This window comes from Rhincodon typus, chromosome 10 (assembly GCF_021869965.1).
Source record: "Rhincodon typus isolate 14 chromosome 10, sRhiTyp1.1, whole genome shotgun sequence".
Taxonomy (NCBI): domain Eukaryota; kingdom Metazoa; phylum Chordata; class Chondrichthyes; order Orectolobiformes; family Rhincodontidae; genus Rhincodon; species Rhincodon typus.
The window spans coordinates 73300801-73326557 of record NC_063341.1 but is presented as its reverse complement, the minus strand read 5'-3'; positions in this window follow the sequence as shown (position 1 = coordinate 73326557).

Genomic DNA, 25757 nt, shown 5'->3' with positions numbered 1-25757 from the left:
CTCTTACATTTAGACAGTGACCCACAGTCCTGGACTTCCCCAACATTGGAACGTTCTTCTCACATCTAGCCTGTCCAGTCCCATCTGGATTTTATATGTTTCTATCAGCTCCCCCCCATTCTTCTAAATTCCAGCAAATAGAAGCCCAGTCAATCCAGTCTTTCCTCATATGCCAGTCCTGCCAATCCATGAATCAGTCTGATGAACTTTTCGCTGGACTCCCTCAATAGCAAGAATGCCTTCCGTCAGACTAGGAGTCCAAAACTACACACAATACTCACGGCGTGGCCTCACCAAGGCCCTGTACAACTGCAGTAAGACATCCTTACTCCGATACTAAAATCCTCTTGCTATGAAGGCCAACATGCCATTAGTTTTCCTCACTGCCTGCTGCACCTGCAATTCAACCTTCAGCAACTGTCCTACCATGACACCCAGGTCTCATTGCACCCCCCCTTTTCTTAAATTGCCTCCATTCAGATAATAATCTGCCTTCCTGTTTTTGTGATCAAAGTGGATAACCTCACATTTATCCACATTACATTGTATTTGCCAAATGTTTGCCCATTCAGCTAGTCTGTCCAAGTCACCCTGCAGCCTCTTAGCATCCTCCTCACAGCACACTCTGCCCTCCCAAGCTTACTGTCATCTGCATTTGATTCCTTCATTCAAATATAATGTGAACAGCTGGAGTCCCAGCTCTGAACCCCGTGGCACTCTAGTCATCACTGCCTGCCACTCTGAAAAGGACCCAGTTATTCCAAATCCCTGCTTCCTGTCTGCCTACCAGTTCTCTATCCATGTCAATACATTACCTCCAATACCGTGAGCTTCACTCTTCCTTACTAATTACTTGTTGGGAATCTTGTCAAAAGACTTTTGACAGTCCAGACACACAACATCCATTGATTCACCCTTGCCCACTCTACTGGTCACATCCTCAAAAAATCCAGAAGATTTGTCGAGCATGATTTCCCTTCAGTGAATCCATGCTGACTAGGACCTATTCTGTCACCGCTTTCTAAATGCTCAGCTATTACATCCTTAATGATTGACTCTAACATTTTTCCCACCACGGAGTCGAGGTAACCGGCCTATAATTTCTCATTTTCTCTCTCCATCATTTTTGATAGAGTGGAGTGACATTAGCTACCCTCTAGTTCATTGGAACTCCTCCAGAGTCTACAGAATGCTGGAAAAGGATCACCAATGTGTCTGCTATTCCTAGGGCCACTTCCTTAAGTGCTCTTGGGTACAGAGCATTAGGCCCTGGGGATTTATCAGGTTTTAATCCCATCAATTTCCCCAATACCATTTTGTGACTAATAAGAATTTCCTTCAGTTTCTCCTTCATGCATGACTCTCTGTTCCCTAGCATTTCTTGAAGATTATTTGTGGCCTCCTTAGTGAAGATAGATTCAAATTAGTTGTTCAACTGGTCTGCCATCTCTTTGTTGTCGCTTATGAATTCACCTGATTCTAACTGCAAAGGACCTACATTTTTCTTCACCAGTCTTTTTCACTTCAAATATCTATAGAAGCTTTTACAGTCAGTTTTTATGTTTTCTTCAAGCTTAGCTTCATATTCTATCTTCCCCTTCCAAATTAAACCTTTTCTCCTCCTCTGCTGAATTTTAAATATCTCCCAGCCCTCGAGTTTGTTGCTTTTTCTGGCCAATTTATACAGCCCCTCTTTGGCTTTAACACTATTCCTGATTTCCCTGGTTAGCCATGGTTGAGTCACCTTCCTTATTTTGGTCTTACAGCGGATAGGGATGTACAATTGTTTTGGTTCAACCATGTGTTCTTCAAATGTCTGCCATTGCCTATCCACCGTCAACTCCTTAAGTATCCTTGGTCAGTTGATCCTAGCCAATGCACGCCTCATATCATCAAAGTTAGCCTTCTTTAAGTTCAGGACCCTAGTTTCAAATTTAATTATGTCACTCTACATCTTAATGAAGAATTCTACTACATTATGGTCACTCCTCCCCAAAGGATCTCTCACCACAATGTTACTAATTAATCCTCTCTTATTACATAATACCCAGTCTAGGACAGCTTGCTCTCTAGTTGGTTCCTCGACATATTGTTCAGGAAAGCTATCTCTCATACATTCCAGGAAATCTCCTCCATTGCATTGCTACCAGTTTGGTTAGTCCAATCAATATGTACATTGATGTCACCCATAATAACTGCTGCACCCTTACTTCATGCATCTCTAATTTCCCGTTTGATACAATCCCCAACCTCACAAGCTACTGTTTGGTGGTCTGTACACAAGTCCCACTAATGTCTTTTTCCCTTTGGAGTTCCACAGCTCCAACCATACAGATTCCACATTGTCCAGGCTAACGTCCTCCCTTACTATGGTGTTAACTCACTCCTTAACCAGCAATACTATCCCACCTCCCTTTCCTTTCTGTCTCTCTTTCCTGAAAATTGAATAACCCTGGATGTTAGGTTTCCATCCTTGGTCATTCTGGAGCCAGGTCTCCGTGATCCCATTTACATCATTTGCGCAGTTAAATCATCCACTTTATTACAAGTTGGACTTGTATTCATTAGAATTTCGAAAAATGAAAGGTGACCTGATTGAAATATATAATATTCTTAAGGGCATTGACAAAGTAGATGCAAAGAGGTTGTTCGAGTCCATCATAAAGGATATTATAGTATGTGATCAAGCAGAGTCAGCATGCCTTCTTGAATTTATTTTGATTAGAATTTCTTTGAGGAGCTAACAAGCAGGCTAGTTAAAATTACATTTTTAGCATTGATATCACTGGCTCTCAGTTAACAGGGCATATTGAGATATGATCTACCAAGCTTACTTCGGTCAACTACAGCAGGACTGGGATTGAACCCCAGCTGGTAAGGAGCTCAGACACTTGCATTGTCCAGGGTGCGGTTATATCATAGAGGACTACAGCACAGAGAAAGGCTGTTTGGTCTCAAACCCTCCTTTCCCAGCAACATCTTGGTAAATCTTTTCTGAACCCTCTCCAGTTTTATAATATTCTTCCTACAACAGAATGACCAGACTGCACACAGTACTCCAGAAGAGGCCTCACCAGCATTCTGTACAACCTCAACATAACGTCCTAAATCTTATACTCAAATGTAGAGAAATAGGTTCATAAAACCATGTAGGTAACAGACGTCTTAAAAGAGAAAGAATTAGAAAGCAGTAAAGTTATGTTAAACTTTTTCAACCAGACCACAACTGAACTGGAGTGTTGGAAACAGTTTTGATCTCCATAAAGAAGTTACACAGGCACCGGAAAAGGTGTGGAAAGGATTTATGAGAATGATACCAGAACCTATCAGAATTGATTGTACAGGCTGGAGCTCTTTCCTCTAGGAAGGAAAAGTCTCTGATAGATGATCTAAAAGTAATCTTTAAGATTATGAAAGAATTTGACACAGAGATGTTTTCCCTTGCAAAGAACACCAGAACGAAGGGTCATAAAGAAATTTAACAGGGAATTCAGCAGAAATTTCTATAACAAGAGAATGGTTTAGAATGTGGATTTGATTGCCACAGGAGTGGCTGAGGGAAGTAATACAGGTGCATTTAGAAGGAAATCTAGATAAAGGATTGACAAGACATATACATGGAGTTGGATGCTTATTGTAGGAGACTAATAAGGAGCATAAACACCAGTTTGAATTAGTTTCGTTAAATAGTCTGAATGTGTGTTATTACTGCTTTGTAACAACTTATGAACGTTTATACATACGCATGTGGGCACACAGGCATCTATAATTGCACACACACACAAATATGCATGCCCAACATGTGTGTCTACATGCACAAGCATATCAAGGTGTGCACACGTACGCTTGAGCTGATACAACTTGAACGCATGTGCATACAGACACATGCACGTCCCCATGTAGAATAATAGAATCCCTACAGTGTGGAAGCAGGTCATTTAGACCATTAAGTACACTCTGACTCTCTGAAGAGCACCCCACCCAGATCTACCATATCCTTGTAACCCTGAATTTCCCATGGCCAATCTACCTAACCTGCACATCTTTAGACTGAGAGTTTGTCCTCTGTGTTCGGACATTGTTTGATCTATTTATGGGGCTGCTAAAGGAGCAGCAGTAAATTGCAGACCTCAGTGATTCAGTCTATATAGGATTACTTTGAAAGTCAGAAAGTGCTATTGCACACACACATGTTGTCATTTTACGGAGGCTTTTTATTTGGTATACAAAGCACCAGCCTGTTTCATGTAGGAAACCTCTTTTAACATGCAAGCAGTGAGCCTGCGATATTCCCCTTGAATGAAAGATGTGATATAATGACACCAAAAAAATTTTAATATTCCCTGCTCAATCAAGCTGGAAACTGGACTCAAGTCATGGTACAGAGGTACTGCCCATTTATTACCATTCTGTTGTTTCTTGATAAGAGGACAAGGAAGAACAGGGATAATATAGGAACTGCAGCCCCTCCCTCGAAAGCACACGCACTCACCATCACCAACTCCCCCTCAGTGTGGAATCATACATAAAAACAGAAATTGCTGGAGAAACTCAGCTGGTCTGGCATCATCTGTGGAGAGTGATAGAGAATTAACGTTTGGGTCCAGTGACCCCTTCTTCAGAACTGAAATGATATAATTGATTCCAAATTGACCCACCCACCACAGGTTAGTGTGTGGGGAACATGAATCTTGCTGCCTCTATGTTAAAGTGACCAGGCCCCTCAAGACGCACCAGACCTACTTACACAAGTATCATGTCCTCTCTATTTGCTCTACTAGCTGACTACATGGGAGATAACACACTAATCTCGAACTCCATTCTATCCCGGAAGGAAATGTTAGTGAAACTTGCAAATGATACGTACTGGTCCAACTTATCTTGTACACCTCAAAACGGAGATCCAGCATGCTCAGCACATTGATATCCAAATGTTTCTGCTTTTCTCTTTACTATTTTCCTTCTGGGTTGCTTATCAATATTTTCCTGAATAAAATTCATAAGCAGGGAGTTGATTGGAGTAACTGTGTGGCATCTGCTGTAAAACGGAATACTATGGGCAATTTCTGTCCTAGGTGTAATGTTTCTCTCCTAGAACGATGAATCAGTGAAGATGTCTGTTTAGCCCATCATTCAGCGGTGTCAAATAAAAGGAAAATATTGCAGATTCTGCAAATCTGAAAAAGAAACAGAAAACATGGAGCATCTGGCAGCATCTGTGGACAGAAACACAGTTAGTGTTTTGGGTTTGAACAAAATATTCATGTTTTTCATTGTTCTGAAGAAGAGTCATACCAGACCCGAAATGTTGACTCTGTTTCTCTCGACAGATGCTGCCAGACCTGCTGGGTTTCTGTGGCAATTTCTGTTTTTGTTTCAGATTTCCAGAAACTGCAACATGATCACTTTAAAGGAGCTAGGCAAACAGTCCCAAGCCCTCTTCTCTTTACATACAGCCCTGCTCACCATTCTTTTTCAAGAAGTTATCCAATTCTCTTTTGAAACTTATGACTGAAAGGCTTCCATCACTATCTCAGGGAGTGCGCTCACAATCATAGCACCAAATTGTGTCAAAGCAAAATTCTCCTCAAATGTCTCTGGTTCATTTCACAGTTATTTTAAATCTATGCGATCTGATTAGCAACGCGATCAACAATGGAGACAGCTCTCCTTATTTCGTTTATCAAAGCACCTCATAATTTGAAACTCCTTTTTTTAAATTCCCCCACAGGTTGTGGGCTTTGCTGCCTGGACCAGTATTTATTGCCCGTCCCTAGCTACGCTTGAGAAAGTGGTGGTGAAGCTTTCTTTTTGAACCACTGAAGTCCCTGTGCCATAGGTAGAGCCACAATGACCTTAGGGAGGGAGTTCCAGGATTTTGACGCAATGACACTGAAGGAACAGTGATATATTTCCAAGTCGGAATGGTGAGTGGCTTGGAGGGGAATTTACAGGCGGTAATGTTGCCATATATCTGCTGCCCTGGTCCTTCTAGATGGAGGTGGTTGTCAGTTTAGAAGGTGCTGTCTAAGGATTTTTGACGAATTTCTGCAGTGCATCTTGTCGATAGTACTCACTGCTGCTACTGAGCGTCAGTGGTGGAGGGAATGGATGTTTATTGATGTGTTGCCAATCATGACTGTGTGGCCAAATTCTGTCTCTTCCATTTACAGGTTTACTAATGATACCACCACTGTATGTTGGATCATAAACAACACTGAGACAGATTACAGGAAAGAGATTGAGTACTTACCGGTATGATGTAAAGACAGCAATCTCTCTATCAACATCACGAAGAGCTGTGGGTGTAGTTTATATGGACTTTCATAAGGTATTTGATAAAGTCCCACACGGCATATTGGTACAAAAACTAAAATCACATGGGATTCAAAGTGGGTTGGCTAGGTGGATACAAAACTGGCTTGGTCATAGAAGGCAGAGGGTAGCAGTGGAAGGGTGTTTTTCAGAATGGAGACCGGTAACTAGTAGTGTTCCACAGGGATCAGTCTTAAGTCCTCTGTTGTTTGTAGTGTATATAAATGATCTGGAGGAAAATGTGGGTGGTCTGATTAGTAAGCTTGCAGAAGACACAAAGATTATTGGAGTTGTTGATAGTGCCGATGATTGTGAAAGGATACAACAGGGTATAGATAGATTGACAATTTGGGCACAGAAATGGCAGATGGAGTTTAATCCAGACAAATGTGAGGTGATGCATTTTGGAGGATCAAAATTAGGTATGAATTATACTGCAAATGGCAGAACCCTTAGGAATATTAACATACAGGCGAATCTGAGCATGCAGGTCTACAGTTCTCTAAATTTGGCAACACAGGCGGCCAAGGTGATTAAGAAGGCATATGGCATGTTTGCCTTCATCAGTCGGGGCGTGGAGTACAAGAGTTAGCAAACCATGTTGCAGCAAAATAAAACTCTTGTTATGCTGTATTTGGAATATTGTGCGCAGTTTTGATCGCTACAATACCAGAAAGACGCAGAAGCTTTGGACAGAGTACAGAGAAGGTTCACCAGGATGTTGCCAGGTGTCTCGAGGGCATTGGCTATGAGGAAAGTTTAAAAAAGCTAGGATTGTTTTCACTGTAAAGACGGCAGTTGAGAGGAGACCTGATAGAGGTCCACACAATTATGAGAGGCATAGATAGGTTGGATAGTCAGAGGCGTTTTCCCCAGGTCTGAAGTTTCAATTACAAGGGGGCATAGTTTCAAGGTGAGAGGGCAAAAGTTTAAGAAAGATGTGTGAGGAAAGTTTTTCACTCAGAGGGTGGTAGGAGCCTGGAATGCACTGCCAGAGTAGGTGAAGGAGGTACCTGGATGCCTCCAACACCTGCCATTTAAGAGGCTTCTGCATGGATACATGAACAGGGAGGGAATAGAGGGATACGGACCGAATAAGGGCAGAAGGTTTTTTTTTCAGTTTAGTCAGGGCATGATGATCGGCACAGGCTTGATGGGCTGAAGGGCCTGTTCCCGTTCTGTATTTCTCTTTTGTTCTTTTTGTTCTTTGTCAGTGAGATGAAGGAGCTGGTCATTGATTTCAGGAAGTGGAGTGGAGGGCACGCCCCTGTCTGTAACAATGGTCCTGAGGTGGAGTTGATCGAGAGCATCAAATTTCTGGGAGTGACAATCACCAACAATCTGTCCTGGTCAATCCATGGCAACATGACAGTTAAGAAAGCATACCAACACCCCCTACTTCCTCAGAACAATAATAAGGAAATTCGGCTTCCCTCCAACGACACTTACCAATTTTTCTCGATGTTCCATAGAAAGCATCCTAACTGGATACATCACAGCATGGTATGGCAAATGCTCTTCCCAAGGCCGCAAGAAACTACAGAGGGTCATGAATGCAGCCCAGCCAGCCTTCCGTCCATTGACTGTATATACATCCCACTGCCTCAGAAATACAACGAACATAATCAAAGATCATCTTAACCTCTAAACCCCGGTTATACTCTCTTCCACCCTCTTCCGTCCAGCAGAAGATGTAAAAGTTTGAATACACGTATGAATAGATTCAAGAACGGCATCTTCCCCACTGCTATCAGCATTTTGAATGGATCTATCAAATGTTAATATTGATCTCTCTCTCTTCACCTTCTCTGTGGCTGTAACACTGCGTTCTGCACTCTATTCTGCTATCCTGATGCACTTTTTATGGTACAATCAGCCTGTACAGCATGCAACACAACACTTTTCACTGTATGGCAGTGCATGTGACAACAATAACTCAAACAAATCGGTTGGCCTGCCTTGTCCTGGATGGTGTCAACCTTCTTGAGTGTTGTTGGAGCTGCACACATCCAGGCAAGTGGGGAGCATTCCTCACACTCCTGACTTGCGCCTTATGGATGGTTGACAGGCTGTGGGGAGTCATAAGGGAGTTATTCTCTGCGATATTCCTGTCCTCTGATCTGCTTTTGGAACCATTGTATTACGTGGTGACTCCAGGTGAGTTTCAAATCTCCTCTTGCTTCAGAGAGAACTGTTGCAGCTCCTTGGATCTTCTCAGTACTGTATTTAGCATTATTCAGACAGTACTATTTATTTTCCTCTGTAGAAGTGTCATCTTTCTGTTCTAGCATCGTATAAAGGAAATGTATGTTATCCTGTCTGTCCCCGTCAGCTGTGATTGTCCCTCAGGTAACGTATCACAATTAGTTGTTCTCTGCCTAGTTGTACATTGCCTGTTTACAAGATCAGTCCTGCAGTTTACAAGCAACATGATAAAGATGATGTTGATTTATCTGTTGGAAAGCAGCCGCCAACCTTTCCCTTGCTTACAACAGTGCCAGTCTTGTGTGCAAGTTTATTACGAGTGAGCAGCAATTTGGTTTAATTTTCTGAGGTATTACAGGAATGTATATCACCATATGAATTGCAAAGATGATGTATGGGGGTATTTGGGTGACCTGGTGATATCCCTTTCTCTGAGAGCAATAAACTAACACTTTCTGGTTTAGCAAAACACATTGAGATTTTTTTGCATTCACATTTGCCTCATTTAAGGCCCTACAGAGTCTGAAAGTTCTGCACAATTTCAAACAGCTGTAGGAGAAAGTGCAGCTTTGGTACACTTCACACTGTTCACATTCTGCTCTGGAGTCTCAAACTGTTTTCATTGTTGAAATCAGGTGAACAGTTCTAAAAAGGCAGTGGTTTTACAGTTCCATTTGCTGGGGTTCATATCAGTTGCAGTCTCTCAAGAAATTAATACTGGTTTCATTCCCTGAAAAGTGCTTACAATATTGTTACGTACGCTGAACAGTCAGAAGTCACACAACAACAGATTATAGTCTAACGAAGGAGCAGTTGTCCAAAACTTGTGATTTTAAATAAACTTGTTGGACTATAACCTGGTGTTGTGTAACTTCTGACTTTGTCCACCCCAGTGCAACACTGGCAACTCCACACTGAACAAAACCATCTATACCCCAGTTCAGAAATACATTAAAGTTCAACGTTCTTGGACAGGGGACATGAGAAGTGTACCTTTCATCTCACAAACCAAAATTCACAGCCAGCCCAGACTTTAGGAATTCTATCCCATTTGTTCTCCTCTCCCTCTCTGTCACATCCAAAGGTGTTGAGTGAAATGCTTATCAGCAGTCTTAGACTCATTGGTCAGTGGATGTGTTTTTTTTTCCTGCCTGCAATTTGGCAAAATGTTCATTTTGTTCTTTGGTAGTTGGCATGAGCAATGAGAATGTCACTTGCTTTAAGTGGAAAAGGTCAAAGGTTTAACATATGTGGCTCCTGCAATGTAGTGAGCAGCTGTATTATGTCTGTGTCTATGCTTTTTTGGAAGGGAAATTGAGGCAGCGACTGCATCTTTTCCCTCCCGTTTTTACCCTCTACAAAATCCACCCTCATGTACATGTGCATCTGGTTCAAACCTTTCTTTCTCTGGCTTTTCAGGGTAGGCAGGGAAATGAACAAATAGGAGCTGGAGTATGTCACTTGACCAAATGACCCTGCTCCTTTATTCAATACAATCATGGTTGATGGTCCGCTTCAAATCCATCTACTCACACTGTCCCCATATCCCTTCATTCACTTCACACATAAAAACACTCTGACATTGTTCTTGATTATTAATGACTGCCTGAGCATCCACATCTATCTGCAATGGAGAATTCATAACCCTTTCAGTGAAGCACATTCTCATCACAACCCTAAATGGTTGACTCCTTCTTGAGACTTTGAGCCCTCGCTTCCCCAGCTGATGGAATCATCTTCTCAGGATCCATCCTGTTAAGCCCTTCAAAAGTTTTAAGTGTTTCAATTAGAACACCTTTCCTTTTATTAACTATAAGCAATCAAGCCTCGTGTATTCAATCTTTCCTAACAGGACAATGCCCTCATCTGAGGGCGTAGAATAAAGAACCATTGCTGCACTCCCTCTTGCACATCAAATGTAAAAGATCCCATACCCAAAACTAGCAAAACTGGGGTAATATACAAAATACCATGCAAGGACTGTGAGAAACGATACATAGGCCACACCAAAAGAAAATTGACAATACAGATACATAAACACCACCAAGCCACCAAGAGACACAATCAATTCTCACTTGTCTCTATGCATGGACAATGAGGGACATGAGTTCGACTGGGACAACACATCCATAATCGCACAAGCCAAACAGAGATATGCCAGGGAATTCCAGGAGGCCTGGTATTCCAACTGGAACTCCATCAACAAACACATTGAATCAGACCCTGTGTACAAACCACTGAGAAACAGAACCGGAAGTAATACAACCACCCCAGCAAACCGAGGCATATAAATAACAAGCAGGACAGAACACCAACGCTTCACCGGAGGCGCACTGACGACGTTACTTAGCAGGGTGATGAAACATTTGCAACCAAACCCACTGGCTCGGCGAACAAGTCTACAACCTCATCCACAACCCGAGCTTCAAATCTTCTCGAAAACTTTAAAGTCCCTTCTTGGGAAACCAAATCCTTGCTGAGGTAAAATAAAACTAAATGCTATTCCAGCTGTGGTCTGACCAGTGGTCTCAAATAGTTTCAGCTGCCAGGAGAGAGTGTTGCAAAATTTGATCTTGACTTGACAATCCCCATCATTTTGGGCTATGGTTATCAGACACTGGAGGTTTGTGGCTGGGGTGGTTCACTACCACCAATTCTATTTGCTGTGTAAGGATTTATTTGTTGTCAATTGTAGAACATGGACCGCTCTCAAGTCTTAACAAAAAGAGGTACTTTCCTTATAGACACATCTTAAAATGCCATTTATTCCATGGTATTAATAGGCATTATTAGCACTAACCACATTGGGTATTATCATAACTTTCAAGAACTTGGTCACACCTGTTTCCATCACAGCTTTGTGCAAAAACTGGTTTCCTCCCACAGTCCAAAGATGTGCTGGCTAGGTGGATTGGACATGTTAAATTGCCTATAGAGTTCAGGGATGCGTCAATAAGGTGAGTTAAAAGGGGATGGGTCTGAATGGGATGCTCTGAGGGTTGGTGTGGACGCGTTGGCCGACGGGCCTGTTTCCACACTGTAGGGATTCTGTGATTCATCCTTCCATTTCTTCTTAAAGTGTTTGTTACACTCATGACTGTGTGGGGCCAAATTCAACTCAAACTCCATTTACAAATTTGCTGCTGGACACTACCATAGTGGGTCGGATCTCAAACAACAGGGACAGAGTACAGGAAAGAGACTGATTGCTTAGAGGCATGGTGTAAAGACAACAATCTCTCCCTCAATGTCAGCAAAATGAAGGAGCTGTTCATCACCTGCAGAAGCAGAGTCGAGGAAATACCACTGTCTGTATCAATGGTGCTGAGATGGTTGAGAACTTCAAGTTTCTAGGATTAAACATCAACAACAATCTGTCCTGGTCCACCCATGTCGACGCTACAGTCAAGAAAGCATACCCACACCTCTACTTCCTCAGAAGGCAAAGGAAATTCGGCATATCCACAATGACTCTTACCAATTTTTATAGATGCACCATAAAAGCATCCTATCCGGATACAACACAGCTTGGTGTGGGCAACTGCTCTGCTGCAAGAAATTATAGAGAGTTGTGAATGCAGTCCAGTCCATCACAGGAACCAGCCTTCCATTCACAGATTCTGACTACCCTTCCCACTGCCTTGGGAAAGCAGCCAACATAATCAAAGACACCTCCGATCCTGGTTATACTCTCTTCCACATTCTTCCATTGGGCAGAAGAAATAAAGTTTGAAAACACGTGCCAGCGAATTCAAGAACAGCTTTTTCCCCACTGTTATCAGACTTAAGAACAGACCTCTCGTGAACTAGAAGAGATAGCAGGAACTGCCGATGCTGGAGAATCTTAGATAACAATGTGGATGAACACAGTAGGCCAGGCAGCATCAGAGGAGCAGGAAAATGGAGTTTTTGGGTCTGGACCCTTCTTCAGAATTTCTGAAGAAGGGTCCAGACCTGAAACAGAGATAGTAGGAACTGCAGATGCTGGAGAATCTGAGACAACAAGGTGCAGAGCTGGATGAACACAGCAGGCCAAGCAGCATCATAGGAGCAGAAAGGCTGACATTTCGGGCCTGGACCCTTCATCAGAAACGTCAGCTTTTCTGCTCCTCTGATGCTGCCTGGCCTGCTGTGCTCATCCAGCTCTACACCTTGCTATCTCACAAACTAGAGGTGACCTTTCTCTGCACCTTCCCTGCAGCTGTACCACTATATTCTGCATCTGTTCTATTACGCTGATGTACTTAGGTAAGGTATGATTTCTCTGGATAGCATGAAAAACAATACTTTTCACTCTATCTTGGTACTTGTACAATATTAACTCAAACCAAATCAAATATAAATTTGCATTCCTTTAAAGCTGTATTAAAGCTGTAGCATTTCAGTGTTGTTTGCTGTCTCCACATTTATATTCTTGCATGAATTGTTTAATGTTTATTGTTTAATGTTTAAATTCTGTTATTCTCAAGGGTATTCAATTTTAAATCCCAGAATTTAATCTTTTAAACTCAGCTTTACAATAATATTCTATTAACAAATATTTTCTAATCAACCTGTCCAGAGATGTTATGACACATCTCTGGCACAGGTAAGACTAGAACTGGGCTGTTATAATAAAGTATTTTAATTCGGTTAATCAGCAATACTGTGTTGTGTTACTGCTTTTAAATTTCAAATTGGGCTAAATGGCAAGCCTGCATCTCTCCTCTGCTTGCTGAGAGATTCCTGTACTTCTTTTTAACTATTAATATGATGGATTCCTGTTTTTTGTTGAATTTTATTGCAGAATACTTCTGCATCTAAAATTGAGTTCCACAAGATTTTCTTGCCTAAAATGGATATTTCCCTACTTTTAATAGCCCAATACGTAAATCATTTCCCTTTGCAAATTTTTTAAAAACAATATTTTCAACTACTACCTTATTACGTTTCTGCTTAAATCATAATTTAAATTCTGAGGTTTCAATCTTCTAAAAGCCTTAAGATTGTTCACACTTTCTTGTTCTATTAAACTCTCATGTCAAATCTTTTAAATTTTTACTTTTATTGCCTTAAATAAAGTATGAGGCACTTCCAATATTATTTCCTGGTCCTTGATCTGACTCCTGCAGCTGCCCCTCATCCATCTTGTTCTTGATTATAACAATAGTGAAGGCTCTCTCTTTTACTTCCAATCCTGCCCTGTCTGATACTTATACCATTTTTGTGAGTTTTCCCTCCTTTTCTTCTCTCAGGGATCTCTAACTTTACTTCTGGAAGTGCTCAATCACCCACTATGAAGCAATCTTCACTGAGATATCAGTCTCTCCTCAGCGTGGCTTTCTTTGGCTCTTTTGTAAGCCCACGCTGTTTTCTCTGTGCTTCTTACTAGCTTATTGTACTGTTCTTAAAGCAACAAAATAGCTTTCCTTCGAGGTTTTACTTCCTTCTTTAATGTCAAGTGAAATACGAACCCCACTACTGCTCACCTTGTTTTATTGGTCAATGGTCAAGAACGCTGGTGGGATATTTCACAACCAGCAATACCATTTTCTACACTGAGTTGGAAGGCCTGTCTATTTCCAAGCTATTGGTAGTTCTAATTATATCTAACTCATTAATGTTATTATTACCATACAATAAATGCACTTTGTTCCAAATTAGAAGTTCCCTTTATGTTAAGACTCCAAAGTGGCTTCCCCTCACCCATTGGCAATGTACCTTCGTACTTAGCAAAGAAAAGAACATTGATGGCAGTGAAATAACACATGGATAATCTTTGACCTCAAAGCCGTTCTTTTGCACTCATTCCATCCCACTGAATGACTTTGACATTCAGAAAGCTATATGAATGTGTCTGGAATATTCTCTGATCTTCCTCAGCCATCTGGTGCAGGGAAATTCCAAAGAGGCACTCTGCCCTGAGTAAAGAAATCCCTCCTCACTCATTGCTAAGTGACCTGCCTCTTGTTCTGAGATCGGATTGCTTGCAACTAGAACAGTCCACCCAAGACAGGTCGAAAATCGTCCCTGTATCCACCCTGAAGAACCCTGTACAAATTTTGTAAACTCCTCACACTAATTCTCCTAATCTCTAGAGGACGTTTTACACTCTAAGGGATGCAACAGATGTGAATAAAGACATGAAATTCACAGATTTTACAGCACAGAGTCAGGACGTTCTGTGATTGAGCTCTACATGTGTCTCCTCCCACCTTACCAACTTCATACCACCTTATCAACATATCCTTCTAAATCTTTCTTCCTCATCCTAAGAAAGAGCTGTAGTGTTGAGCAATGCTGGGAATCGATCTTTGAATGGTTGTGACTCCAAACCGTGTCAGATGGGTTTTGTTCTCCCTTTTGTCTAGACTCCCTTAAAGGACTTTCTGCTGCCAACAGACCAGATCTGGATCTGATGAGCAGGGCGTTCTTGTGGTGGTGTACCTCTCTCTGAGTGAGGGGGCATAGGCTCAAGCCCTATTTGCTCCACAGGTGTGTAATAGCGTCACTAAACACGTTGGTTAATTAAAAACTATCCAAATGAGCAGGTCAATGGGGGAAAGTGCAGAGAGTTTGGAAATAGTACGAGTGCTCTTCCTGAGATGGGCAGAGTGGCCACCCTTTGTATGAGTCTATGATGTACTGTTCTATTAAAAAAAAACCATTGCTGCTTGTTAGTTCAATTCTACAAACTACTGTTTTGTTGCTTTCAGCCCTTAGAGTCAATCTCTTTAAATCATCAAACCACTTATGTTGCCAGTCCCTCTATGGCTTACAAGCACTACGAGGTAAGCTAATGAGTTTGCAAGCGCCTGAGGCCTAAACTTAAAACCTCTCCTTTGTCTTGTTTATTGGTCTTCAATAAATATAAAGAACACCAGACGACTTGCAACACATCCGAGCTTCACGCTTCAGTTGAAATCAAATAAATCCATGAGAACACTATACTTTCTCATCATATATTGTGTAAATGAGAGAAGCTGCCTTTCACAATCAGCCATTTTTTTTACAGGTACTGGTGAAGATCCCATTCCATTAGAACCCCTGTTTTAGACTGCATTCATTGTTTTCCCTAGAAAAGGTCATTGAAAGTACATTGTGATAATGCTTTTCTATTATCGGTACTCCCCAGTAAAGTGCCATAAAGCCGGATCATTGGTCTATTTATAAATGGTCCTTCTTAAGAAAATGAAAGCAGTCAGGGGTGTGAAACAACCAATTTCAATGGGGCACAAGACAATCTAACTATCAACCCATGTCATTCAATGACATTACCATCCTCAATCCCCCATTATCAACATCCTGGGGAATAACTGTTGATCAGAAATTGAACAGAACTCACCATATAAATATCGTAACTACAAGTGCAGGTCAGAAGTTAGGAACTCAGCAACAGGTAACTCTCCTCCTGACTTCCCAAGGTCTGTCAATCATCTACAAGACACAAGTCAGGAGTGTGATGGAATATTCCCCACTTGCCTAGATTGGTGCAGCTCCAACAACACTCAAGAGGCTTGATATCATCCGGGCCAAAGCAATCAACTTGATTTGCAGTACATCCACAAGCATCCACTCCCTCCACCACCAACACTCGGTCGTAGCAGTGTGTGCTATCGACAAGATGTGCTGCAGAAACTCAACTTGGCTCTGTGGACAGCACCTTCCAAACCCATGCACTGTCACCTAAAAGGAGAAGAATAGCAGATGCTGTTGGGCATGGCCCCCTGAGGCCAAGACAATAAATGAGGAAATGCTGCTTCCCAAGGCCTCAGTAATGTCACAGGCAAGTGTGAGGGGGCCACTTTGCCAATTTATATTACCAATACACTTAAAAAGAGTGGACAAAAGAATTTCATTCAGAAAACGTTTATCAATCATGTGCAGCAAGATTTCAAACCAGATTTATTGCTCAATGTTGACTTTTAGAAAATGGTCATTTTGTTCATTCAATCAATAGAGTGTAGACTGAATATGGATCAAAGGACACCTCTATATATGATCTGACTACTTCTGAGGGTAGCTATTTGAGCTAGTGAAAGGGATACATTATTTTTAACCAATTGTAATAATTAGAATGAGTTTTTTTTTTAACTTTAATCTGGCTTGTTATAAATTCCATTGACAATCAATGGCAACATTCGCTGACATAAAATAATATCATGTATTCATTCTGAAGCTTGTATTCTTTCTTTACAGAACATATTTATAAAAAGGAATATTGCTTTAGAGTATAAGTCATTAATTGCAGCTGAGTAATGTAGTAGTTAGGATCAATGCAGAGATTTTTACATGTCTCATGAATACAAGTCTAAAATTTGACAGCCTGATTCTATTGAGTTTTCGATTCTTACCTTGACTCCAGATACCAGAAAGCCAGACTTTTCCAAAAGCCAGACACTTCTATTGTGATCCATGTGTCAATTTAATAAGAAATCTTCTCCAGACTATTCAGCAAGGTCTTGCATTGGTACAGTGTGGCTCCAGACTAATTGTCGTTTGCATGCTACTCTATCTGAGTGACCCTTGACTTCACCCAACCCAGTGTGACTCGAAACACCCAACATGGAATCTGGAAATATCCAAAACCTGGCACGGTCTCTTTCCCAAGGGTGCCAGGTTTGAGGTACTGTACCTGTGCTGATTAATGCAGGAGTGTAACGAGCTCCCCTCTGCCAGAGGGTTCTGTCCTACTGTCTGCTGAACTCACACCCTCACTGGTTAATGTACACAGCAGGATTTCTACAGCTTCAGGCTCTATAAGAGTGGCCTCTCAGGCACTGTCATAAATAAGGCCTCAGCTATTTGTTCACTATTCAGTTTAGATGTTGAAATAGGTTCCATTAAAGGTACTGTATCCCATTGAACACTGGCTACCCTAATTAGATCATTTTTCACACCACATCATGCATACCCATGAATCATCCTAAAACTTCCACTGAAAAGTGCTCAGTCCATCTCAGATTATGCTTGCAGGATTTGATATCTCCCAAACAGCAACAGAAAGACCTGGCCATTTTATATGCTACTATACAGTTGCAACATGAGTACTTTTTTTTTCTCCACCATCAGGATGCTGCCATCAAGTCAGAATAACATTCTGCCTGCCATACAACTGGATCATGTGGCCATATGAATTTTAGTGCCAGTGTGATGCCTTTATGCTCTCATGCATGGAGGATTGCATCAAACAGCAATATCTTGACTGTTCAGAACAGGCTGAACACTCACTGTACGGAGATAAAGCAAAGGGTTGTGGGTGCTGGAGATCTGAAACAAACAAAACACAAATTGCTGGAGAAACTCAGCAAGTCTGTTAGCGTCTGTGAAGGGAAAACAGAGTTAATGTTTCGGATTCAGTGATCGCAAAGAAAACAGGGCAAATGTTTCAAGTCCAGTGGCCTTTCTTAGAGAAAGCAGAGATAATGTTTTGAGTCCAGTTGTTAGGAGCCGTTGGACTGGATATGCTAACTCTGTTTTCTCTCCACAAATTCTGCCAGACCTGCTGAGTTTCTCCAGAAATTCTGTTTTTGTGTGTTACTGACTGCAAGTAACCAGGCCATGCTTGCAAAACTAAGGACATAATGCTTAATGTTAAGTGTGATTCTGCAATTTGGCAGTACAACCCTGAGTGTGTTGAGAGAACAACTAATTTACAATTATCCATTGGCTCGCAATGTGGCTCACTTATACTTGCTCAGAGTAACATGTTTTCAGATGGAGAGACTCCCCTCTACAGACATAAGAAACAAACATTGCATCTGCTTTGAAGTAGGACAATAGTTTCCTGGACCATTCTCCTTGGAAACCTTTTATAGCAATATTTAAAGTTGTATATTACTAAATAATCATTCAGTTTTTAATTTCCTGTCTTTACAAATTCAGTTATTTGCTCATTACATTTTCACATTTGAAATCACACTGCAATATTAGCAATGAACACATTAGCCTGTCCCTGTAAAATTTCTTCGACCACAACAGCAAATTGTTTAAATAAAATCGTTAGAAGCTTTGTTAAAACAACAGACAGAGAAATTTGATATAAGTATGTTAATGCATTTGTTATTAAAGCAGCACTTCAACTGCTGGGTACAACAACATCAAATTGCATCTATATAGTCCATTTAATGATATTAAACATCCCAAGGCATTTCACAGAGATGACTTTGAAAATTAGATACAAAATCGTATGAAGAATTATTAGAAGTGACCAATAGCTTGGTCAAAGAGGTAGTTTCCTAGAATTGTCTTTAAGAAAGAGAAAGTCATAGACAGGCAAAAACAAAAGTTTGGGAGGGAGGCAGCAATATAAATTGGGGATACTTGAGAACACAGAACTGAATAAACACAGATACATTCGAGGGGTGGAAAAGAATTTTTTTTCCCATTTTCATACACAGGATGAGGGTGTCACTGGCTAGGCAGCATTTATTGCCCAGGGAGTAGTTAAGAGTAAATCATATTGCTGTGGCTCAAATTCCACCATCTACTATTGCAGGATTTGAACCAGGGCCCCAGAATATTATCTGGCTTTATAGATTTATAGTCCAGCATCAATACCACTAGGCCATTGCCTAGGTAGGGAGGAACAGACCTGAGATAGGGAGGAGTAAAGCCATAGAGGAATTGAAAATGAGAATGGGATGGCTAGTCAGTATCAGTCAGTAAGCAAAGGGTAAGTGGCACAGGATTTGGTGTGAGGTTGGATACAAACATCAGAGATTTAGATGAGCTTACGTTTATGGTAGATTGCAACTCAAACAGAACAGGAGAATGGCTTGATTAGTGAGTGTGACACAGAGAGAGAGCAACAATCAGGGAGAGAGGACAGGGAGAGGATCAACTGGAGAGAGTCAGAGAGAGAGAGAAGAGTAATGAAAAAGAGGGAGAGGACCAATCAGAGAGATGTAGAGAAGAGGAATTGAAGAGATGGAGAGGACCAATCACAGAGCAGAAGAGAGGAACAATCGGTGACAAAGAAGAACAGAGAGGGAGAGGAACAATCAGAAAGAGGAAGATGAATGGAGAGGGATGAAGTAACAGTTGGAGAGGGAGGGAGAGAGGAACAACCAGAGAGAGAGGGAGAGAAGAACATAGAGAAATAGTTAGGCATGACTGTGATCTGGAAAACAGAGTGGAAGACAAACAAAAATACAAAAGAGCAGAAGCATATCATGTCTGCCCATGAGCAAGAAATCATCAGTGTTTAGTTCTCTATTTTTTCGAATGAAAAGCAAAGGTTAGAACACAGTCTAACAGTGTGGTTCTATGGAACTTTATAGTTCCCAAAACAATAAATGATATTGAGATACTGGCAAAGGTGTAATAAAGATTAGGATCATATCAGAACTGAGAGCTTGTAGCCTCCAGGAAAGACTAAACCAGTCAGAAATCTTGTCTTCTGAAAGAAAAGGCCAAGAGATGACATTGCAGGGGTCTATAAGTTTGTGAAAGAAGTTGATAGATGCACATAGAGAAGATTTTTCCACTCATAGGGGACATTAGAACTCTGAGCCCTCAATACATCATCTGAGACCAACTAAAACAAGGGAACATTTAGCACAAAGAATAATACAGCACAGAAACAGGACATTCGGCCCACTAAGCCTGTGCTGACAACTGGCATCTTTCTAAACTAAAAACCTTCTGTCTCTACAATGTCCGTATTCTTCTATTCCCTGCCTATTCATGTATCTGTCAAGATGTCTCTTAAACATTGCTATTGTATCTGCTTATACCATCTCCTCTGGTAATGCATTCCAGGCACTTACCAACCTCTGTGTAAATAACTTGCCTCTCACATATCCTTTAAACTTTCTCCATTCTATCTTAAACCTATATCCTCTAGTAATGGTCATTTAAACCCTGGGAGGAAGACTCCAACTGTCCATTTTATCCATGCCTCTCATAATTTTATAAACATCTGTTAGGTCATCCTTCATCCTGAGATGTTCAGGTAAAAACAAACCAAGTTTGGTCAATCTCTCCACATAATCAACACCTTCTCAATTGGCAATATCCCGGTAAACCTTGTTGATAGTTATATATTTATGAAGGGGTAGTTGGTTGAGAATGGCGTGCAATATACGTGTGCCAATCAATCAGTGGGTTGTCGAAGTTTGTGATGTATGAACTTGAATAAAACTGTGACCAGAAAATATATATGTACCTGGACTATGTCTAACTAACCTTTAATCACTGGTGTTTAATGTGTTGCAGCTCACTTAAGGAGTCTGAATAGCTGTGGCACAATGCAACTTTACATGAACATTGCAGTCTGGAGCATTGGATAATGATGATAGAGGCTCCAATATCTTTCTATCATGTGGCTGAATAGCAAGGGGTAGCATGGTTGCTCAGTGGCTAGCACTGCTTCCTCGTAGTTCCAGGGATCCAGGTTTGATTCCAGCTTTGGGCAACTGTCTGTGTAGAGTTTGCACATTCTCCCTCTGTCTGCATGGGTTTTGTTCAGATGCTTCAGTTTCCTCACACAGCCCAAAGATTTACAGGTTAGGGTGGATTGGCCACTCTAAATTGCCCAGAGTGTGCAGGCTAGATGTGCTACCCATGGTAAATGCAGGGTTATAGATTAGGGGGCTGGGTGGGGTGCTCTCTGCAGGCTTGTTGCAGTTTCGAAGGGTCTCTTTCCACATGGTAGGGATCCTGTGCTTCATTCAATTCGATTCTTAATGATTGTTATTGACATGTGTTGGAAGCACTTGTATACTGTACCTGTTTGGACACAATATAATTGGGCCATTCTTGGCCTGGGATCCAACCTAAACTCAGAAATTCTGTGGCAGGGGCATTCCATTCTGCCACAAGACACTGTCAGTATAAGATGGTCATGAATAAATTCAATAGGGAATTCAGGAGAAACATCTTTACCCAGAAAGTAGTTAGAAAGTGGCACTTGCTACCACATGAAGCACTTGAGAAAAAATATAGAGACAGTAAGAACTGCCGATGCTGGAGTCAGAGATAACATAGTGTAGAGCTGGAGGAACACAGCGGGCCAGGCAGCATCAGAGGAGCAGGAAAGCTGATGTATCGGGTCAGGACCCTTCTTCAGAAAGCCATTTCCTCCAGCTCCACACTGTGTTATATCTGAGAAAAAAACATGGATGCATTTATTTGGACGGTTAAAGTACTTACCTCAGGAAGAAAGGAATGGATGGATATATTAAGGTAGTAAATGATGAAGAAGGGAGGAGGCTAATGTCGAATATAAATACCGGAATAGGTTAAGGTCAGAAGTCACATGACACCAGGTTATAGTCCAACAGGAACAAAAACAGAAGTTGCCAGAAAAGCTAAGCAGGTCTGGCAGCCTCTGTGAAGAAAACAATCAGAGTTGATGTTTGATCATCTGCAGTTCTTTTGGTTTTTATAGTCCAACAGGTTTTTTTTGAAAACACAAGATTTCAAAGGAGACAATGGCCTGGTGTCACGTGACTTCTGACCCTGTCCACCTCAGTCCAACATCGGCACCTCGACATCATGGAATAGTTTAGTAAGGCCAAATGGTAGGTTTTTCAATGCTCTCAATACTTTATGTTCTACTGTTTGTAGGCGTCACTGTCCAGTCCAATCACCTTTAAACTGAATGGCTTGTTAGACATTGGAGGGGAAGCTGACAGTTAACCACAGTGCTGTGGGTCTAGAGTCACATGTAGGCAAGCTGATTTCCGTTCACTAAAGATTATCAGATGGGTTTTACCTAAATTTGGAATAGCTTCATTACTGGGATCACAAACCTAAGCCATAGGATTGGTTAGTCCAATAATATTATCACGACATCAACCTCCGAACCATAGGCGCCATTGTGTTTTTTTTGATATGAAAGCCATGAAATTTATGCAGGCTGTCAAGTTTTATTTACATCCTGCAATATTTATTTACATCACAGTCTGTAACAATTATTAAAAAAACTGCCCATTTGCACTTTCTGCAATTACTGAAGATTCAACCCACAGAAAAAAAGACAGGCTGTCAAATGAGAAGCAGTGACAAACGTCAACTGAATATATTTATCCTACAATTTAAAATTCCTGCTGGCTAGCTACCTGGAGTTTATATAAAAGCTTTTCCAATCCTCGCAGAAACAAAAATCACAGAGACATGTTGAAAATGTTCATGGAGGCTTACCGGATATCCTCACGCCTTCAGATAAACTGACCGATGCTTGAGATGACGCTGCCTGTTATTCCATCACAAGATATTCAACAGATAATCTCTGACTTAGATCCTCCCTTCTCCCCTTCTCCATGGTTGCCATGGATTCTTAGACAGTGAGATTCCAAGAGAGGAGAGTGTGCAACTGAGAGGGAGCTTGCGGGGTGGAAGAAGGACACTGAAGACTGAGATGAGTTGATCATGCTCAATGAATTTTAGAAACATAGAAAATAAGAGGAAAGGGCCATTTTGCATATAAAGATCATTCTGCCATTTAACATGACCATGGCCAATCCTTTACCTCAATGCCATTCTCCTTCTCTCTCCCCATGCCCCTTGACACATTTAACCTCTGCCCATTTCATTCTTAAATATATTCAGGGAGACCAGAGCTTTTTAGGGTGTCAAATTCCACAGATTCACCACCCTCTGGAGGAAGAAATTTCTCCTCATCTCGATCTGGAGTGGCCGACCATCTATTCTGAGGCACTGACACCTTGTTCCTGATGCCATATCCTCAGCCAGGAGAAAAATCACCCCTGCATCCAGTGTGTATAACCCTTTCAGAATTTTCTATGTTTCAATTTCGGTTCTCAGTCCCTCAGCAATGACTTGATAAGACATTGTTTCCTCCATGATCCTATAGTCCGATCATAAGGCCATAGACATGCTAGGATTGCTTTTCAAAGAAGCAATCTAGGATTGTTTGCCTTCCTGCTAATGCTTTTGGATTTAATATTTCATAGTAGCATGCCAAAGTATCTCAAATATCCCATGTCTAGCAGGCGAATCAAGAGTTTCAGGGAAAGGGTAGGAAAGTGGATGTAAGGAATTTTGGATCAGCCATGATCCTATTGAATGGCGGAGCTGATTCGAGGAGCTGAACAGCCTACTACTGTTCCAATGGTCTTAATGATACAAAAGCGTGCTGTGTTTTTGGATAAAGTCAACTGCAGTTTTGATAGGTTTCCTTCCAGACTGTCTTCAATAGTCTTCATCCAGACTTTCTTCTTCAAAATTCAGCAAAACTTCATTCCTTAGAGGCATACTTTGTAACTCCAACAGCTTGTCGACATCATTTTCTCATACTTCTTGAAAGCCCACTTCCTTTGCTTGTTGAACTGCTTCATGATGTATATGCTTATGTGCTGTCAAACTCCTCAAAGGAATACAATGCATCAGGACATGCCTCCTGTCATGAACTTCTGCTATGTGTGATACATATAAATGACTTGGATGAAAATGTAGAAGGGTGGGCTAGTAAGTTTTCAGACGATACAACAATCAGTGGAGTTGTGGATAGTGTAGAAGGTTGTCAAAGGATACAGTGGCATATAGATCATTTGCAGATGGGTGGAGAAGTGGCAGATGGAGTTTAATCTGGGGAAGTGTGAGGTACTGCACTTTGGGAGATCAAATGTTAAGGGAAAGTCTCTGGTTAATGGTAGGACCCTGAACAGCATTGATGTATAGAGGGATCTTGGGGTTCAAGTCCATAGCTCCCTGAAAGTGGCCACACAAGTAGATAGGGTGGTAAAAAGGCGTATGGCATGCTTGCCTTTATCGATCAGGGAATTGAATACAAGGGTCAGGATGTCATTTTGCAACCATATAAGACTTTGGTTAGGCCACATTTGGTGCATTGCATTTAATTGTGGTCGCCACATTACAGGAAGGATGTGGAAGCTTTGAAGAGGGTGCAGAAGAGATTTACCAGGATGCTGCCTGGATTAGAGGGAATGAGCTATATGGAGAGGCTAGAAAAACTTATGTTGTTTTCTCTGGAGCAGTGGAGGCTGAGGGGGGACTTGATAGAAATCAATAAAATTATGAGATGCATAGATAGGGTTGATCATCAGGATCTTTTTTCTCAGAGTTGAGATGCCTAATACTTAGGGAGCATGCATTTACGGTGAGAGGGGGTAAGTTGAAAGGAGATGTGAGGGGCAAGTTTTTTACACAGAGAATGGTAGCAGTCTGGAACAAGCTGCCAGGGGTGGTGGTGGAGGCAGATACAATAGGGGCATATAAGGGACGTTTAGATAAGCACATGAATATGCAAGGAATACAGGGATGTGGACCAAGGGCAGGCATAAAAGATTACCTTAATTTGGTGTCATGTTCAGCACAACATTGTGGGCAGAAGAGCCTTTTCCTGTGCTTTACACTCCTATGCACTATGTTCTATTGGGTGGTTCAAAACTTCATTGCAGGAAGAATCAGTCAATAAAGACATTAAAATTTCTCTTGAATTCCTGGACTGTGGGCTTGTCATTACCATCAGTCTCATGTGCCAGTTGTGGAATGTCTTCCTCAATAGTAGACCCAAAAGCATGCAATGACTCCCTAGTCCACAGGCTGCAGAAGCCTTGTTGTCCCAGGTGACATGAAGGCAACTTTGATAATTCGATACAACCGTTCGAAATCCAGGTCACAGGCACTAACATTATCTCACACAAGAAGCATCTTGAAAATAAGGTCATTTTCCTCAGAGTACTTTTCGCTTCTGACAAAAATTAATCCACCAACTACTAGGGGCAGATCAGCCTTATTCCTGGGCCTTGAGCTGGAAATTCCACGTTAAAGGATTTTACGATGATTTTTTCATTACTCGTGGATTTTCACTTCCATACATGAGCAGTAGTTTAAATTTCATATCACCATTTGCGTTGCCTTCTGCAAGTAGTCATGACCTTGAGGTGCTGTTGTTGGACTGGAGTGTGCAAAGTTAGAAATTGCATGACACCAGGTTATAGTCCAATAGGTTTATTTAAAATCACAAACTTTTGGAGCAGTGCTCTGAAAGCTTGTGATTTCAAATAAACATGTTGGACTATAATCTGGTGTCATGTGACTTCTGACCTTATCCGACAAGTAGGGCTATTTAACCCTGTGAAGCCTTGAAGCCTCTTCTCACTTACAGAGGTACATGTCTTGGAAGGCATACGTTTCCAATACTAGGAGATAGTAGGAACTGCCGATGCTGAAGTCTGAGATAACAAGGTGTGGAGCTGGATGAACACAGCAGGCCAGGAAGCATCAGAAGAGCAGGAAAGCTGACGTTTCGGGTCTGGACCCTCCTT